The sequence below is a fragment of the Ursus arctos genome, unplaced genomic scaffold (genome assembly GCF_023065955.2).
Source record: "Ursus arctos isolate Adak ecotype North America unplaced genomic scaffold, UrsArc2.0 scaffold_12, whole genome shotgun sequence".
Lineage (NCBI taxonomy): Eukaryota > Metazoa > Chordata > Mammalia > Carnivora > Ursidae > Ursus > Ursus arctos.
This window is the reverse complement of record NW_026622786.1, coordinates 54,038,555-54,058,028: the sequence shown is the minus strand read 5'-3', so window position 1 is coordinate 54,058,028 and position 19,474 is coordinate 54,038,555.

The following is a 19,474-nucleotide window of genomic DNA, read 5'->3' as shown; positions in this document are numbered from 1 at the left end:
AGGTGTCAAGTGCTTCTGAGAGATTAAGCGAGGAGAGGCTGAGAAAAATCCCCTGGACTTGACAGTTAGAGGTCATTAGTGACCTTTGCGTGGAAGTGTCAGGACAGCAGCAGGAGAGGAAGCCAGACTGCTGTGGGTTAAGGAATCAATGAGTGATAAGGTAGAAATAGTAACTCTGGCCTCTTCACTAGAAATCAGGTCGTGAAGGGTCAGAGACATAGGTCAGTCGTCTTAGTGAGATACAGGCTGGATAAACAGCCCTCTCTTACATATTTTATTTAGGGATAGAAGTATCCCCTTCAAAGGGCCAGATCAACGGCGCTCTTGAAGAGCATGGGCCACCCCCTCCGCCTGAACCCTCAATCTGTTTGGAGCATCTGGCAATCTGTGCAGACTTCTGGGATGACAAGGAGGATGACGGGCCTCAACTACGCAGCGTCTAGGTGGGACTCTCTTTTCTCTAAAGAGAGTTAAATGAATTTTTTTTTTTTTTGGCAGAGGACAGTCAATAAGATGCAGGTGCGCAACAGACGACAGGATGGGATCCATCAGCCACGTCGATGGAGCCATCCTCTGGGGTGGTTGGATGGGGAAAGCAAGGGTGAAGACACATAGACAAGTCAAGGATGTAGCAGAAGGCAGTTGACGGATTCTCTGGCTGGCCTGTCTTCCCGGGAACAAGAAGAGGTGAAGTCCCCTGAGAAAGTGAGGAATACAAGGTGCAGGGCAGTGCATCTGTCAGGATAGAATACATGCTGTAACAGGCAGTCCCTGAGTTTTTTTTGGCTCAGGAGAGGCCTTTGTTTTGTGCAGTGATGAGGGACTCAGGCTCCACACATTTTATGGCTTTCCCCATTTTGTGGCTCCTGTAGGATCTCAGAGTCCTGTTCTGGACTTTCTGCATCTGCTGGCAAACCCAAGAAGAGAGAAAGACCGTGGAGGATTGCGTAGGAGACTTGATAGGCCACTCTGGGAAGTGTTGCACATCACTTTGCCCACGTTCCATTGGCCAAACCTCAATCACATGGCCATTCCTAACTGCAAGGGAGGCTGGGAAATAGTAGATGCTGTGCATAATACGGTCTTGTCTGTACTTCCAGTGCCTAGCACATTGCCTAAAATAGCGTGGATGCCCAGTAAGCGCCACTGAATAAATACAGAGATGAACGTTATCTTGTTCGCTCCTCATCACTATTCTACCTGCGCCTTGCTTCAGGTTCAAAGACCATATAGACCCAGTTGCCTAAATATGAGCTAAAGGGTGGGCTTTTACTTCGAGTTATTCCTCCTGTGATGCTGATATATTGCAGGGATCCATTCATAATTAGTACCAGGATGTTTGCTACCTGCATTAGGCCTGAGGTATGTAGTTAATGAATCTGGCAGAGGGATGCTGACTTGTTGTCGGAAAGATAACGATCAGGGTCTTTCTTCCAAAGCCCAGTGTTATAGCAAGTTGAGTTAATCAGCCAGAAAAATGTATTAACTAAGCCCTGAGCTCTAGTTTCCAACCCAAATATGAGCTAACCAGCCCAATGTTTTGCTAACCAGATTTCAGCTGAGCTATCCAGCACCATGATAAACTAGCCAGTCCCAAGATGAGTAGACAGGTCACTGAGATAACCACCCTCCAGTTAAGCTAACTAGTTTGAAATCAAACTATTTGTCCTGAAGTTACCACTGAATCAACTATATCTTACAGAAAATGTTTAAAACCCAGGGCTGGGATTATCTTCTCCATGACCTTTATAATGGCCCCTTTTATGGATAACATGAGCTCTAGAGAGGGAAGGAAAGCTGGTGATATGAGTCATAACTTCCTTAAAGGACAAATAAAGGGCTCCTTATCAGGCTGGCAAAGTTTGCCTGCAAGAAGAGCATGACGTGGTACCATGGCGGGCAGGGAATGCCAGGGATATTTTTATAAACGACTCCAGAGATATCAACAATGTGGGGCTGGTGCAGAGATTCCCATATTTGCAGATGATATTCCATTAACAAGGGTGCCTGCAAATGAGAGTGAGTGCCAACAAGCCCAAGAAGGAAGAAGGAAGCAGAGGCAGATGGTTATAAAACAAGTGTTTCAGACTTGGGGAGACACACAAGTTGGGCCGACCTCTCTGAGTCAGCCAGCCCAGCTGGCTGGGCAGCTGGGTGCTGGGTTGGTGTGGAGGGAGAAGGTGCCCAGGGCCAGAAGCCCTGCCCAGACTGAAAGGATAAAAGGATGAGGGCTCTGATGGCAAAGAGCTGGGCATCCCCTTCAAAGGGCCAGATCAGCCGAGCCCTTAGGGAACTCGGATCCTCCTCCCCTACCTGAACTCCAGACTGCCTGGAGAATATGGCCATCTCCCCAGATCCCTGGGATGGCAAGAAAGACGATTTGCCTCAACTACCTCCAGACAGGATTTCGTTGAACTGCTCATGATAAAGTAACTTATTTCAAAGCAACAGTTGTGGTGTCCTGCTTGGAAAGAGGTGAACCTTTGGAGTCGGTGGGTTCTAATCCCCCCAGTTGCCTCGTAAAAACTCTGTGGCCTTGGGCAATTCATCCAGAATCTCTAGGTCTCACTTTTCTCTTCTCTCAAATAGTAATGTAATCCTATTTTGCAGTTTAGTGAGGATTTAATGAGATTGTTCATGGAAACAGCCTAACCCACTGTCTAGAAACAGTAGGTACTTAATATAAATGTTCCTTTCCCTTCCTTTCAAGCCTCACTCTTTGGTCCTTGGACTAGGCCCAGTCCTTCCCTCGTCACAGTGGAGACCTGGGCTGGCCTGTTGCATCACTCATACAGGGCCCACCCTGACCGGCTTGCCCCGGCCATGCATAGCGCCTGTCTGCCTGTCAGGGATTCCAACTGCTCCCTGGCTATGATCAAGACTCAGGCCCAATCTACTTCTCTGATTCTTGGGAAGTACAGGCAGGCAGGATACTGGCAGGCAGGCAATCAAGACTGGGAACCTCTGCCAGATTTCACATAAAGAACCAGAGCCCATCTCACGGATAAAGGCAGAAGTGGCTCAGCCCCTCATGCCTATATCTAGTGATGTTCAAATTAATGTCCAGTTCTGCAGATGAACTGCGGAGCTAAAACACTGTCATTATCTAAAGGTGGACTAAAGTTTACACCACGTAATGTACAAGAGCCGAGCTGGTGTGAATGGGAATACATTCATAGGTTACTAGGAAGTGTTTTGCATTCTTGAGTTAGGTCGGGATGGTGTTGGTTGTGGTCTAGGTCATCCTTTGCACATGCAAGATTCTGGGCTACTGTTTATTACAAGGTAGGGGGATCTTTGGATAACCTTTCCTAGCACTCCCAGGGATGCTTATATAAATTTTGGGAACCCCATTCTTCCCCCTTGACTCCATCTGCTATCCCTCTTCAATCTCTCACTCTGCTCCAGCAATCTTTGTCTTCCTACTTGAAAACTCCAAGCATTGCCACCAGAGACTTATTTCTAATCTTCCTCCTGTCTGGAATTCTCTTCCCTCACCTCCTTCAGGACTCACCTTATCAGAGCCTCTTACTGACCACCCTTTATAAAATGGCAACCCATCCCATCATCTTCTATTTCCTTATCATGATGATTTTTTCTCTTAGAGCCTAGCGTCAGACCTATTACTTGTGTGTATCATCTGTCTGCCCCACACTGAGTGCAAGCTCCATGAAGAGAGAATTTCATTTTGTTTGCTGCTGTCTTCTCAGTTTCCTAGAACTGCCAGGCCCCTAGTAGGCTGTTGATAAATACTTGGTGGAAGGATATTGAACTTCACCTTCAATTTGGTCTTTTTTCCCCTAAGATTTATTTACTTTAGAGAGAGAGTGAGTGGAGGGAGTGGCAGAGGGAGAGAATTTCAAGAAGACTCCCTGTGGAGCAGGGAGCCTTATGTAGGGCTCTGTCTCACAACACTGAGATCATGACCTGAGCTGAAACTGAGAGTTGAACATTTAACCGACTAAGCCACCCAGGCACCCCTGGTCTTTTGTCAATATGGTGAATTAAGTAGAACATCATAAGTCACATTATACAGATGAAGAAACGGAAGTTCAGAGAAGTTAAGTGACGTGCTCTGTGCCACCAACTAGTTAGAGACAGGGTCAGAACCAGAACCCAGATACCCCGAGTTTCAATCTGATGTGTGGCTGAGAGTCACTTGTGTCTCCTTACTTCCTCAGCATGTTGCATTGCCTGCAAGACCACCCTTAAGTGGAGCCCTGATGCCATTTAAACTTGATTGGATTTGCTCATGGACTTGTCAGAAGCTGGAATTTAGAGGTAATAGGCAGGGCCTAGGGTTTTTTAGTAAAAACCACTTCTCAGTTCCCCCAGCCTCTACTCTGAACTCTGTTTATTCCAGGTCTAATGCAGAAAATATACACACTAAAAAACAAATTAAAAATAAACGATAAGTGAGTTAGAAACTGCCCAGGGCTGTCAGGAATTCATGCTCCATGCTATGTGGGTTTTGAGTAAATATTTGCTTTGCAAGTCAAGGAGCAATACGTATTTACTGAGGCAGTCTCCGGCTGAAGGGCACATATGCTGGTTTTGGGAGTTGGCACAATTTCTCCAGGGAAGTGTGCACACAGGCCTAAACACCATGGCGTTCTGCAAAGAGGAGGCAACTTGGCATTGGGAGGCCTGGCTTCTGGTCTGAGCTCTGCCCCCTCTCTTGTTGAGGAAAGTGGGACAACTTATCGCCTCTCTTGAGCCTTTTGTTTTTAGTAGCATCTCTGACTTCAAGAGCGAATATCAATAATTTTTTGATCAGTGAGTGACTCAGAGGAGAGAGAACCTTAGCTCTCTCTTTTTTTGTCTATTCCACTGAGTCAACTCTTTTCTCTCTTCATTTTTTTCCCAATTCAAGCATCTCTTTTTCAAAGACCTTGCAACCAGTGCCAAAACCTTCCGAGGGCTTTTGCTCTGTTCTTCAACAAAAACTCGTACCTGTGCCCAGGACCATCGGGGCTTGTGGAGTAAGTGGTTGTCTACGTGGGGTGACGTGAGGGGGCTAGGTGCTGAGACACATTTATTCTGCAACTATTTATTGACCTTTTGCCACAGGGACACACTAGGAAACAAAACTCAGACCTCACCCTCATGAAAGCTTAAGGTCTGCTGATGGAAAAATAGTTAACGAATCAGGCACATTTCAGGCTCCCATGACACAGCTATATAGGAAGCTGTATTTGCAGGAGGGCTAACTAACTTGGACCTGTTAACCTTAAAAAATAAAACTGCCAGTTATTTATGAGCAAAAAAGGTTTTATTCCAGAGTAGCGGAGAATTACAGTGCGGTACAAACCAGCTACGACAAAGCCATAGACAAATCTATAGTACAAAGGCGAGGATCCCTTTTTTATAGAGGAAGAGGGGAACTTACAAAGGCTGCTATAAACAAAAAATCCATTGGAGTAAACTGGGAGTTTGAAGTATACTGTTTTTTCATTGGCTGAGCAGTGAGAGGCTCTCATTGTCTGGGCTGTTGCAGGGGGAGGAGGAAAAGCTTTCTTCCTCCTGCTGGGATAGTAAAGTGCAAACCACAACGCAGGTGGTATCCTCGCTTCCTATTGGGTCTGCAATTAAGGATGTGTGTAGGGAGTGAGAGCTCCCCCTTCTGGCCTCCTGACTCCACTCTAAACGAGTTTCCTTTTCGTAAACTTGTTTTGAGAGGGAAGCTTCTCAAAGTAAGACCTTCTAAAACCTTCGCAAAGTAAATGACATGTAAACCAAGATGTGAAATTTGGAGAGGAGAAGTTATTCAGGCAAAGGTAAGGAAAAGGTACAAGTGTTCCAGGCGGAGGGCATATAAGTGTGTGTAAATAAAGGAGCCAGGGTGGGGGTCTGTGTCCAGGGGGGCTGAGTGGCTAAGAAGAGAGTGTGAGCGGTGGAGGGACAGGCGATGAAGTCCGAGAGGGAGAGGAACTTGCCCAGAACTTTACGAGCCACTTGAAAGAGTTTGGATTTTGGGCCTAAGGTAGTGAGGAGTTTCTGGAGCTGGGGTGTGTTCAGATTTGCATTTTAGGAAGACAGCTCTCCCCGCAGTTGGTGCATCTCCCTCTGGAAGGAGGCAAGGCTGGAGGGCCAGATATGGCCTAAGAGGAAGAATGGTGCAGAAGAATCTTTTAACTCCAAGAGCCAGGTACAGTCGTTGGAACTTTTAGAACAAATTTTGGCTCCTGTCCTTTCTCAGACCCCCGTTGTTCCTTTTTTCCATGGGCCACAGCATTCTCAAATTTGATTTCAATAAATTCTGGGGCTTTTGTCACATTAAAGCAATGGAATCCAACCCGTTTGAGCATGACAACCCTTGGTTAATGTAAGACTTCCCCCTGGCCCCCCACGTCGCAGCCTTGTGGGTTTTGTATCTGTTAATTGAGAAAATACCTGAGGAACAAAGCCCTCAGTAGATGCATGCACACTTGAGAATTTTGCCTGTGTGTATGTGGGAGCCAGTATTTAGCTAGTCTATTGACATGGCTGTTGCAACATATGGATCCCTAGAGCCATCTGAAAGAAGTCTGCATTCCCCCGAGGGATTGGGAACCACTGCCCTGGAACATGTGCATTAAAAAGCCACATAGACATCTGTCCCCAGAGTGCAGTGCATGGCTGCCTTCTCTGTAAACCGTGGGGTGCATAAACTCAGCGGGTTCTAATTGCACAGGGCATGCCATATTGTTGCCCGATGTAATGTCAATTTTTATTTATTTGTGTTTGTGAAAAGCAGGGCTGATTAGACCACTTAAAACTACACAGGCTAGTTAGAGCCAGGCTGGCGTTAGTGATTTCAGCTGCCCTCTCTAAAGTCATCAGTGCTCCCAGCCCTCGGCCTCCCTCTGAGAATGTAAACTTGGGGCCTTGTGCTATCATGATTTCTATTTCATCCTGACTCTTATAAACTACCATATAAAAAGCAGCCGCTGAAGGTTTTTTTTTTTTTCTTCAATTTCATTTTGAGGCTTGGAAAATCACAAAATAAAAATAGCCCTGAGAGTGGAAAGTTTGGGGGAGTTTGTTTAGCTTTCTTTGAAATGCACTTTGTGAAGGAATAAGTAAGTCATAAGATCCCTCTTTGTGGAGTGCTTTACAGTTAAAATAATTTTTTCACATCCCTTTCTTCCTGTTTGATTCTCATGGAGACCGTATGAGGTGTGGATTATTACTCCCCTTCATTTTGCAAATGAGACAGAAGCTCCAGGAGATTCAAAATCTGGCCTGGGCCAGGATTATGTGACCGGGTAATGGCAGCATCAGTCCAGGTGGACCCTTGCCCCAAATCCAGGCCTCCCCCTGCACTCCTCAGTCTCTCCAAAAGTTCCCTCACCCAGGCCCAGCTTATGCCTTCCTCCTTCCTCAGAGCCATTCTCATGAAGGGTAAGTGTCCAGACCATGTCTGGACAAGCAAGGCTCGGTGCTGGACCTGGGTCTCTCTTCCCATTAAGGGGACTACTACTCGGTATAACATTTACTTAGAGACCATCTGAGTCCCCTCAAGGGCGGCCAGCTCTTGGAACGCAGGGCCTTTTTGCCTTTGTCATCTCTGTGTCCTTCGGGCCCAGAGCAGGGTCTAGTACATAGTAGGCATTGTTTTCCCAATGGAAACACTGTTGAATAAGAAATCTTTGTTTCAATTTTTTTAAAGATTTATTTATTTATTTTACAGAGAAAGAGTGAGCAGGGCGAGGGGCAGAAGGAGAGGGAGAAAGAGAATAGTAATTAGATTCAGTGCTGAGCACGGAGCCCAACAGGGGGCTTGATCCCACGACCCTGAGATCATGACCTGAGCCAAAATAAAGAGTCAGATGCTTAACAGACTGAGCCACCCAGGTGCCCTGAAAGTTTTTTTTTAAATCATCCTTCTATTTCATTTGATTTATGTCCTGATTTATGAATTGGCCTCAGTCATGAAGACTGAGTAAAATCTCGAGGTTGTTACTTGGCTCATTATTTCCCAAACTGTGTTTTGAGGAATGTTATGAGACACATCAACAGATAGTCCAGAAAAATTAAAAGTTCCGTGGTCAAATAAGTTTGGGAAATAGTGATTCAGTAAATTCAACAGGTTTTTTAAATTGTAAATTTCCTGAATGCATAGAGTCTCTTCTAGGTCTGGTTCCCTTCAAGATCTCCCCATCTGTGTAAGTTTCAGGCATACCTCTCCATTCTCATGATTGTTTAATGAGTAACTCTTAAACGTGTACATCTGCACTCATACACAGAGCTGTTTTCCCAAATGGTCCAGAGTTTTCAAGGCTGCTTCTCTCACGGTGCCATAGTTCTCAACAAAGGGCATCCCACCCACTGCCAGGCCATAGCCCTCCTGATGGCTGGAAAACTCCCTTTCCTCTAGTTCCTTCCCTTTAGCCTAACATCTCTTTCATTTCAAGAACTCTTTCCCTGACCATACCATATCCTCAAGCTGCGGCTCCATTGCTCTCCGTCTCCTTGACTTGAAACTTATGTGAGCAGTTGTTCTCATCCAAGGTCACACCCCCTTCCCAAGGCATCCTGAGAGCCTCTGAAGGTCCATCGAATCTCCAGAGCTCTACCTGGGATTAGCTGAGAACTTTGCTGTGAGTTCAACACCCTAATTTCTCGCTCCCTTCAATTCTGCTTTTTCATGCCCTTCAGTGTGTTTATTCTGAGTATTCCCCAGTAAGTTTATTATATGCTAATGTCCATCCTGGAGTCTGCTTTTCAGGAAATCTGATCTGCAGCAGTCGGTTCCTGGAGTGTCCAAGAAAGCAGACATTAATAGGAAATTTTTGAGCTGACTGCTGGCAGTAAGAATGCTATCACTGGTGGAAGATAAAACACATATGCTCCTGGCACAAGGTAGCAGTGCAGTTGTTAAAAGTCTCACCATGGTAAACCGGGAATGTATACAAATGTATTTCCATTCAATGGTGGGTCAAGTGTTTGGGTAATAAAGAGGAGACAAGCTATAAAGAGAATGGAACTGGTTGGGTATGGTTGGGAGCAGTTGATGTTTTTGAAGAAAGGTATGGTGAGTCAATATTTTGGTAGATTTGTAGACAAAACTAAAAAGACATTTAATTTCCAAAATAATAATAATATATAATGTCTGTTTGGGGCAAAGAAACTGAAATTATAATATGGACAAAAATAGTATGTAAGATCAGAGGAGTGGGTGATTAGATTTAAGGTCAGGCCCTCCCAACTTTGCAGCTTATGGTATTTTTTGAGAAAAAGGTAATGACACTATTTAGACTTTGTTGAAAAAGAGAATGGGGCATTTAATGTCCAAACAAGTAGGAGAAGAGGGATGGATAAGAGAAAAAATGCAGTCATGTCAAAGAAGGTCAGAAGGGTGGGTGTGAGACTGTAAAAGTGGTATAAAGAGAAAAGACAAACAGAAATAGGGGAGTAGAAATAAATCCAAATCCATCAGTAATCCAAATAAATGTAAATGGATTAAACTCTCCTGTTAAAACATAAGGACTCTGACTATATAAAAACAAAATTTAGCTACGTGCTTTCTATAAGAGACTCAATTATAATAATGTATGAACATCAAAAAGTTTTCAAGTCGGAGACTAGAAGAAATATACCAGGAAAATACTAACCAAAATTAAGCAGGCTTAGTCAAACCGATGCAAATCAAGATAGACTTTGAGGGAAAAAGCTTTAAGAAAGACAGCATCATGCTATGAGCTTCAATTTATCAGGAAGATAACAGTTGAAAACATATTCATCGAACAATGTAGCTTCAAAATATGTGAACTTTTTGTTAGATCTACAAAGAGTTATTAACAAATCCTTTATTATTTTAATACAGCTTTCTTGGTTATTGATAGATTAAGTAGAAAATAACATTGGCAAGGATATTAGATTTGAATAGCACAATCAAAAAGCTTTAGGAAATTGCCTTGTTTACCATTGTCACACCCCATTCCCTTGCCCCCTTCCAGCTTCCTCCTTTCCTCCAAGTATGCTCCCATCCCTCTTGCTTCTGACATTTTCATTTGCTCATCCCAGGGAAGCTCTTGCATGTGTTCTGTGCCTCAGTTTTACTTTTTGCCTCTAATTTGAGGCTCTACCAATACCCTTAATGTGGCTTCCTTAGCTTCTTATGCAAGATTTTTTCTGTTGCAGTATCTTAGTGGAGAGAAGCCCCTAGTAGGCAGGGCCAGGCTTTAACCCTTCATGGTCCTCACATTTCAAAGTGAGTGGGAAGACAGGTTCCGACACCATATAAATGTTAGTGGTGAAACATGTTAGGTAAGTGCTCATAAATGTATGTAGAATAAAAACGGTAAACATGAATTTATTTGAAGAGTTGTCTCCCAGCATCCTTTGCTTCCAGACAGAAGTACTTGGTCATGTCATATCCTGTCCAAGAGAGCCTGATCAACCTTCACTCTCCCAGCCCTGAATCCTTACGCACTCCAGGTTTTTGTCTTTCTTCTCTGTTTAGTCCCCATTTCCTACCACCTAGTGCCCATTGTGGGATTTGAGAGTCTGGGAATGGTTTCTCCAGTAGGTCTTGTGACAGGAACAGCAGTGACAGATGGAAACCATCCATATTATCTACCACATATGCTGGGCTCTCCCAGCTGACCGGCTTCTCAGAAAATGAAAATTCATCTGGCAGTAAACAACAAGGACCACAAAGCTGTTCCTACTCTTCAATCCAGTAATTCTACTTCTGGGAATTTACTCCAAGGAAATAAGGAGGAAAAAAGTCATCTGTGTAAAGATGTTCATAGCAGTCCAATTCATAAGAGAGGAAAACTGGAAACAATCCAGATTGCCACCACTGGAGAAATGGCAGGGCAAATTATGACATTATTGCAATGGAATACTCTATAGCTATTAAAAATGACAAATATACACAGCAGGCCAATTCTTGGAAATGTACTTGTGAGGTAACATCCAGTGAGGGGCAGCAGGCCAGAAAACATTTATTGAGTGTCTGTTGCATACAAGACACTTCACATCCTGAAAGGTGATAGGATGATCTGGGTGTAAGGCTGAGGGAATTGAGGCTCAAGGGCTTTAGTGGCTTCCTCAAGAGGAACTGGAATTCAAGCCGGATCTCTCGGATTCCAAAGTCCACATCTTGTTGCAAATGCAGCTCCTGGTTGGTCTGATTTCCCAGCAAAGATATAAAGAAAACATAGAGTGAACCAAAGAGATTCAAGTTTATTTTTAATTACCTTATTAATGAAAATGTGTTTAAATTTAAGTTCGAAAAAAGAAAAATAAAATGAGATCTGTCTGGTCTCTGAAGCTTGACTAGGCAGTCCCCTGTTAGGATCTGTGTCGTGTAGAAACCCACACTAATTACCTCTCCTTTGCACATCCAGATCACTGACGGGGTTGTTCAGTTCACACATGCGCGGTCTTCATCCCACCCTCCCACCGTGCAGTAAAACTCTACGTCTGTGCCATGGTGAGTTACTGCTGCTTGTGGAAACATGAATATTTATTTTTTTGTTTGTTTGGAGCCAAAAGCCAAGACTGAAAATCACTGATGACAGATTTTCCTCAAAAGGTCCCTATGAAATCCCAAGAGCTTGTATTTCACATGGGAAGAATAAGCATTTCTTACACTAAACATGGCACCCGTGCAGGTGACATTGGGTGAAATGGAGGATGCATGGTGTTTGTGTGGATTTTGAAGTAAGGGTTATTTAGGTTCTTTACAGTCTTGGCCCAACTGTAATTGTAGGTAAGAACTATTTTAAACACACACACGTACACATACACACAGACACACACACACACATACACCCACACGTGCATGATCACTGGGCTTGTCCTTAGAACTCTAAGAATGGCATGTTTATCTTGCCCTTTACCCTAATAAAGTTCAATTTTGTAACCAAGGAAATGTCCTCATTCTTGGACTAACAGTTTCTCAGCAAAACATAAGGATTAGAAATATTTTGTTCCTAAAGATCTTGTGCTCCTTGGCTGCTATAGACTGAATATTTGTGCCCCCTAAAATCATATTTTCAAACCTGATCCCCAGCATGGTGGTATTTGGAAGTGCGGCCTTTGGCAAATTGGGCCTTTGGCAAAGCCCTCATGAATTGGCAATAGTATCCTTAAAAGGGAGGTACCAGAGAGGTCCGTCCTCCCCTTTAACCATGTCGGGTCACAGCAAGAAGACAGCCATCTATGAACTAGGACGTGGGCTCCACAGACACTGAATCCACTAGTGCCTTGATCTTGGACTTTCCAATTTCCAGAATTCTGAGAAATAATCTTTTATTGTTATAAGCCACCCAGTATACATTTTCTGTTACAGCAGGCTGAACAGATAAAGACGTTGGCTTATGCTTGTGTTTTGACTCCCCTCGTACACCCAAAGGTACGATGGCAGCAGTCCTTCTGACTTTTCCTGAGGCCCCCAGCACCTGTACTCCAGCTGGCTGGCTTACCACCTCCTCCTTAATTGCTTGTGATTGGAGAAGCAATGGGATCACATGTTTGAAGTGACCAGTGAATAAAGGGTAGGGAGCTGTTTTGAAGTGGCAGCCTCCTGGTCCTAAAGAATCTATAAAACCAGGGGCGCCTGGGTGGCTCAGTCGTTAAGCGTCTGCCTTCGGCTCAGGGCGTGATCCCGGGGTCCTGGGATCGAGCCCTATATCGGGCTCCTCTGCTGGGAGGCTGCTTCTTCCTCTCCCACTCCCCCTGCTTGTGTTCCCTCTCTTGCTGGCTGTCTCTCTCTCTGTCAAATAAATAAATAAAATCTTAAAAAAAAATCTATAAAACCAAATAGGCAGAGAAGTGATAGAGGTCTCCAAGCTCAAGAGCAACAGACCCAGAAGACAGCTTGTCATCAGAGGACCAGCTTCTGAATTGTCTTCCTAGGGTGCCCTTCAGAGCCAGAAGCTGTTCCTTAATGACTTTGCAGAAGTAGCGAGATGACGTTCCTGGGAGAAGTCGGGGAACATAGATAGGTTCCTGAAACTCTTGCAATCAGCTGATCTATCTGCTCTGCTGTCTTCCTGCTGCCAGGACCATTACTTTAGCTTAAAGTAATACTTTTCTTCCTATTAAGTGGCAGGTAGTTGGGATATTTTACTTTGCTATTATGAATAGAGAAGAGAGAAACTAACCATAGGGCTCCAGAGCAGTCGGAACGGGTATTAAAGTCAGAATCTTGGCCACAGGGCAAGAATTTGAAGAAGCCTGTGGTGTACAGACCTCTACGAGCCACTAGTAGATACAATGACTTATTGGTAGTGTGACTTTGGGCCAGTACTTAACCTCTCTGACCTTGAAGTTCCTTATCTGGAGAATGGGGCTCATTCTTCCCATGTTGCAGAGTTGTTACAAAATTAGAGAGCATGTGTCTAACATGCCTGGCTATCAGTAGCCACGAAGTGAATGAGATTTACTTTCATTGTCATTGTGCACTGATTTATTGGATTCTCCTTCTCTCCTTTTTGCTTCCAAAAGTGAACTGGCTATGAATCAATGGGAAAGCAGGCAGGACAGGTGTCACTGGCCATGATGGTTAACTTTATGTGTCAACTTGACTGGCCATGGGGTGCCCAGACATTTGGTCAAACATTATTCTGGATTTGTCTGTGAGGCTGTTTCTGGATGAGATTAACATTTGAATCCATAGACTGAGTAAAGCAGATTGCACTCTCTAATGTGGGTGGGCCTTATTCAACCAATTCAAGGTCTGGATAAAACAAAAAAGGCTAAGAGGGAAGTCCTTCTGCTTGACTGCTTTGGAATGGGACATCAGTCTTTCCCTGCCCATGGACTTGAACTGAAGCACCGGCTCTTCTTAGGACTGGAGCCTGCAGGCTTTCAGACTGGAAGTTACACTGTTGGCTCTCTTGATTCTCAAGCCCGTGGACTTGGACTAGAACTCTAACACTGGCTCTCCTGGGTTTCCAACTTCTTGATTACAGATCTTAGGGCTTCTCAACCTCCATGATCACATGAGCCAATTCCTTACAGTCAGTCAGTCTATCAGTCAGTTGTCCTGTTTCTCTGGAGAATCATGACTAATACAGCAGCTTTGAGCTCTGATTTTAGAGGACAGGCCTGGGGAAGACCTGCAGAGCCAGGGGAGGTCTTGCACATTGAGAAAGGAGAGCCAGCGTGGGGGAGCCAACAGCAGGCATGGTGAGGAAGGAAGGAAAACCTTGCCCCCCTTCCTTGTTTGCCCACTTTAACCGCCACAGATTGTCTGACCTGGTCTGGCTCCTGTGAGGTTTCTAGGAACGGTACTTGTTTGGCTGAGCCCAGGTGACCTTGATTGGAAACAGGCAGAAAGAATTGTCCCACCCTCTGTGTGCCCTGAGCATTTTTACATGGTAAAACTATAACCATGCGATATCCCATCATATTTTAGTAACGTGCCTGTCTTTCTTTTTTTTAAAAAAGATTTATTTTATTCACTTTAGATGGAGAGCATGCGTGAGTGGGGGGGAGGGGGCAGAGGGAGAAGCAGAGGGAGAGAATCTTTAGCAGACTCCGCTCTGAGCACAGAGGAGCCCATCACAGGGCTTGATCTCACGACCCTGAGATCACAATGTGAGCTGAAATCAAGAGTCAGCTGCTTAACCAGCTGAGCCACCTTGGTGCCCCAACATGCCTGTCTTTCTTACTGGTCTGTGATCTATGTGAGAAGAGGGATAAAGTCAGATTCATCCCTATTTTCTCAGCGCCTGGCTCGGGACCTGGCACCATGCCTGGCTCAGAGTGGACACTTTTGTACTTGGAAATTGTAGATTAGTATTTGGGTGTTGGAAACACCTCATTTTTTCCCTCTTTCCCACACATGTGCCTCATCTATTTCTCAGATGTAAAGGAATTTGAACCAAACAGGCTTTTTTTTTTTTTAAAAATCAGGTTGGGCTAGGGTGTTGTACTAACAGCCCACTCTAAAATCTCAGTGACTTCACGCAAGTTTATTTCTGACTCATGAAAAGTCCCCTGTGGTTACGGGCGACTCTCCAGGGCAGCTGTTCTCCATACAGTGTCTCAGCAATCCCACACTCCTTTGATTTGGTGTCCCCATCATCTCAACATAAGGCAAGGCAAGAACTTGTGGAGGAAACACATCCTCTCAGCTGTGCTTCAGTCCAGGAGTGCTAGCTGTCACTTCCCCTCAGAGCCCCTTGGACAGATCTGCTCACGTGGCCACACCTAGTGGCCAGATTGTTGGGATGACTAGTTTTCTATATGCCCAGGCAGGAAAGAGAACTGGATATTGGTGTACTAACCATGCCTACCACAAAAAGGCTCAGGGTGAAATGTAGGACAGCCCAAATCAAAAATGAGAAAAGTGCCCCAATTTGTTGTTCTTCTTATGATACATACATTTATTTATTCACCCAAAAAATATTTATTGAACACCTACTAGAGGTCAAGCACTGTTCTTGGTACTAGGGCACACCGGTGAATAAAACAAGTCTCTGACATTGTGAGCTTACTTTCTAATGGGGAGAGACAAGCAGTAAATAGTATATAAACTCTCAGAGGGTTACATGGGCTATGAAGGAAAATAAAAGTGAATAAAAGACTATAGAGGGATAAAGGAAGTTGCTATTTTGGATCTGGTGGTAGACAAAGTCCTTGCTGATAAAGAGATTTGGTGAAGTGAGGGAGACACGCCAATGCGTGGAGCGAAGGGGAGACAGTGTTGCAGGCAGAGAGAAGACAGTGCAATGGGCAATTTATTAATTTGGTTCATTCATTCATTAAACATTTATTGAGCTCTTACCACTATTCCCTCTCTTATACAGCTGGTGATACGTATATGAATGAAACCCAGACAGTGGCCTCTATCAGTCCACAGTCCAGTAGGGGAGACAGATAAGGAGTCTGAAGAGACACAAAAGAGAGGATTGCAGGTTTCCATTTGTGTGGAGAAGAGTCAAGGAAGATGTTATGCAGGAGGTGACGTGGTGGTCTAAAGTGGAAATTAGGAAAATCAGCTATTAAAATAATAATGTTGCATGTGTTATCTACTGCTGTGTAACAGAATCCCCCCAAAATTGTGACTAAAAACCACAATATTGTATTATTTCTCATGATTCTGTGGCTTGGCTGGGTATTGCTGGAAAATTCTTCTGGTGCATGTGGTACTAACGAGGTCACTCATGTGGATGCATTCAGCTAGGAGCCTGGGGTGGGCTGTGTATCCATGACGGCTTCATTCCCAGGCCCGGTGCAGCAGGGACTGACTGGGCCTCTCTCTGTCCATGGGATGTCTCATCTAGTCTAACTTGAATTTCTTTCCCTGATGGCTGGATCCCAAGAGGGTGCACGGAGTCTTCAAGGCCTCAAAGGACTGGAAGACAACAGTGTCATTTCCACTGCATTCTGTTGGCCAGAACTGGCCAAAAGGCAGCCCAGATTCAAGGGGGCCATAGACTCAACCTCCATGCCCCCAGGGACGGGAAGAATTGGTAGAGGTGATGTTATCAGACAACCTACCACAGACATTGACAGTATAGAAAAGCGGATACATCTGTGTGCTCCCACACTGTCCTTTCTCTGTAACATGAGTCAGTGGCAAAAATCACTAATTGTCCCATCATGCTTACCTGCTGAGTATAGAATTTTTTCAAGTTGCCCCCTCCCCCGGTAGATGGCCAAAGACAGAGTGAGAGATGAGGCCCATTTGCCATCCCAGCCATAAAGGAATATAGCAGCTGCCAAAATTGTATCTGTGATTTAATTACGCTAACTCTGTATCTGTTGTGTCTGCAAGTGAACTAGGGACGGGACAAGTGGCGGGATGTGGATGATGCTTTTGTGTCCTATTTATGTGGTAAGTAGGCAGTTTTAAATGCCTAAGAGATATAAGAATTTTAAAAATGATTATTCTATGGGACGAGGATAGAAAAAGGAAAAGAAAACTCATGCGAGGAGGTTTGGGTAAAGAGCAAGAACTGCTGGCTAGAGAGAGGGGAATTCAGGGGGGCTCAGAAAAGGAGGCAGGTGACCTAGGCATGTCAAGGGGTCCGGGAAAAAACAATTTTGGCCTAAGCTTTGGAGACTGTACTTGGTTTCCAGCCAGAATGAGCTTGGCACTCCCTAGCACTGGGGCTTGGGGAACTCGTCTAGCTGGGCTTAGAGGTATAACAGGTTGGAATGCAAACGCAGCTTTATGTATCCGACTCAGTGAGCTGAATTCTACAGCAGACTCAGTACCTGCCTTTGACCTGCTTCCAAGAGGTTTGAATCCCCAAATGTACCGTAATGTGTTAAAGTCAGTTTTGTGCTCTAAACTGCTGAGAGTGTTATATTTCAGGCACCTCGTCGTAAAAGAAGGTTAGAGAACAACAGTTAATGCTGTGCTCATAAGGCAAGAGGCAAAAGAGGAGAAGTGCATACTTTGGTGGTGATGGCAGTTGAATTAACTAGGCACCAAAGTGAGGGGCCAAGGGGGTTCCTGAGAGATCATGTATTTATGGTATCTCCTGACCCTTTAAGTTATAGATATTTTAGCCCTGTCCCTTCAGCAAAGCCAAATCCTGATGTGGAGGCGCTGTGTGTAGTTGAAAGCAGGAATGTCTTTCCCTTTGCCCCAGGCAGCGGCGATGTGGTGGGAAGCATGCTGCATCTGGAGTCGGGAGGGTACTTTCCCAGGGGCATCTGTGGTGCACAGTGGGTTTGGGCATCCTCTAGATTTGGACTTGAAGCCAGACCGTGCCATTTCCCGGCTGGATGGCTGGAGTGCCTCAGTTGAATGAGTTTGTAAAGTGGTTGTAGGATACCTGCTTTTCAGAGTTGTCGTGAAGATAAATATCTTCAAAGCACCCATGGTAAAGGAGCAATATCTGCAGGGCACTTGCCATCTAGTGCGGGCTCTCCTCATTTCTATCCGTGTTTATGAGCCTGCAGGCCGTCAAATGAATGACTCTCTTTCTTAGTCGAATCACTTGAATTCTGCCGCAGCATAGTTAGAAAGGACCTAGTCCAGCTGCTGAGTGGTCCCAGATGTAGGGGGCCAGGACCCCCTCCCGAACAAATACAAAGAGATCCTTTTGTGTTGAGGCTTCAAGTTGACTCTCAATGAGGCCAGATCACTGTAGGTTCTGGAATTCAGGGGAAAATTTTTCCCCAGAAAAAAACAGAAAATTGTATTTCCTGACATCTCAGCCACCATCTGGGTTTCCTTCCACATCAAGTATCATATTTTGGCTACTGTACCCTGTTAAAACATTTACCATAAGCTCTCCCCCAGGGTATGTCAAGGCCCTCCCCATACAACTTCCTAAGCAGAAAAATCCTTTGGGGATATGAGGGCTGGTCATGGATTAGGACAAGGATTGAAACACTGCCATTCGTGCCATAGGAAACTTCCCTGGTGGGGCTGTCACAAGGGTGTTTTATTGAGGGATTTCTTCATTTGTTTTACTGTAAGTGTAATGTCACTTAAGTCCAAAATATTTCCGTATTGCTATCTGCTGTCGCGTTCATCGGATCTGTCTGGTGGAGAGAGGCTTGAGGCTTAGTTAAGATTCTTTCCTGGATGTTCTAGAAATACTCCCTTTGCTTCTGGTTCCAAGATATTTGCCATTAAGTTTCAGTCTTGCATCTATTTACTATATTCGGGTGGCAGGGAGGACCTAGGAAGTTATCTGTTCATTGAGCATGTATTGGGTGTGTGCTGGGAACCAGGCACTGTGCAAGACCCGGATGCAGAGAGCAGTGAGACAGCTCTCATCCTTGAGCATCTCCCTGCCTAGTGAAGGTTGCCCCTCTAATCAAGGGCCTTTCCTGTCCTTAGAAAGGCCGATTGACCTGTATGTTCCTGTGATTTATTGACTACGTGTAAGGTGGAATGAATTCTATTCCAGAGTTATAACTCAGAGCCTGGCACTTCGGCCTTATCTACCATATTTAGCTAAGGTCATGCTAGATGCTGGTAACACCACCACACTCCAGTACACACACACACACACACACACACACACACACACACACACACACGTGTAACAGACCAACAGAATGGAAGTTCATTTCTTGTTCACATCAAACCCAAATGTGTGTTTCTGTTTACCAGGCTGCTCTTCTCCCAGCAGGGTTGCAGGCAACCCAGTGTCCACAGGATCATCTGCTTTCTGCCAGTCAATGGGAGAAATGGGAGTACAGAAGGCATACGCATTTCTTAAACACTCCAACCCAAAAGTGATATACATTGCTTCTGTCCACATTCTGTTGGTGAGACCAAGTCACATGGCCATATCAAGATGCAGGCGGAAAGGGAGACCCTGGCTTGACAATCACTTCCCTGCAACATCTCTCCACTATGGAAGGGGAACATGTCACATTGTTGGGCAACTGGCTGTCTTAGTCACTTCTGCTTTTCACTGGTAGGTAAAAAAAAAACCTTTAGTTTCTCATTGATTTGCCTCTCTCACTCCTTTTTGTGTGTTGGCTTTGCTGTTGGATCTCCAGGATCTTTTAATTCCCTTTCTAGTATGGTGGGATTAGAAGAACTCTGAGCTGAGGG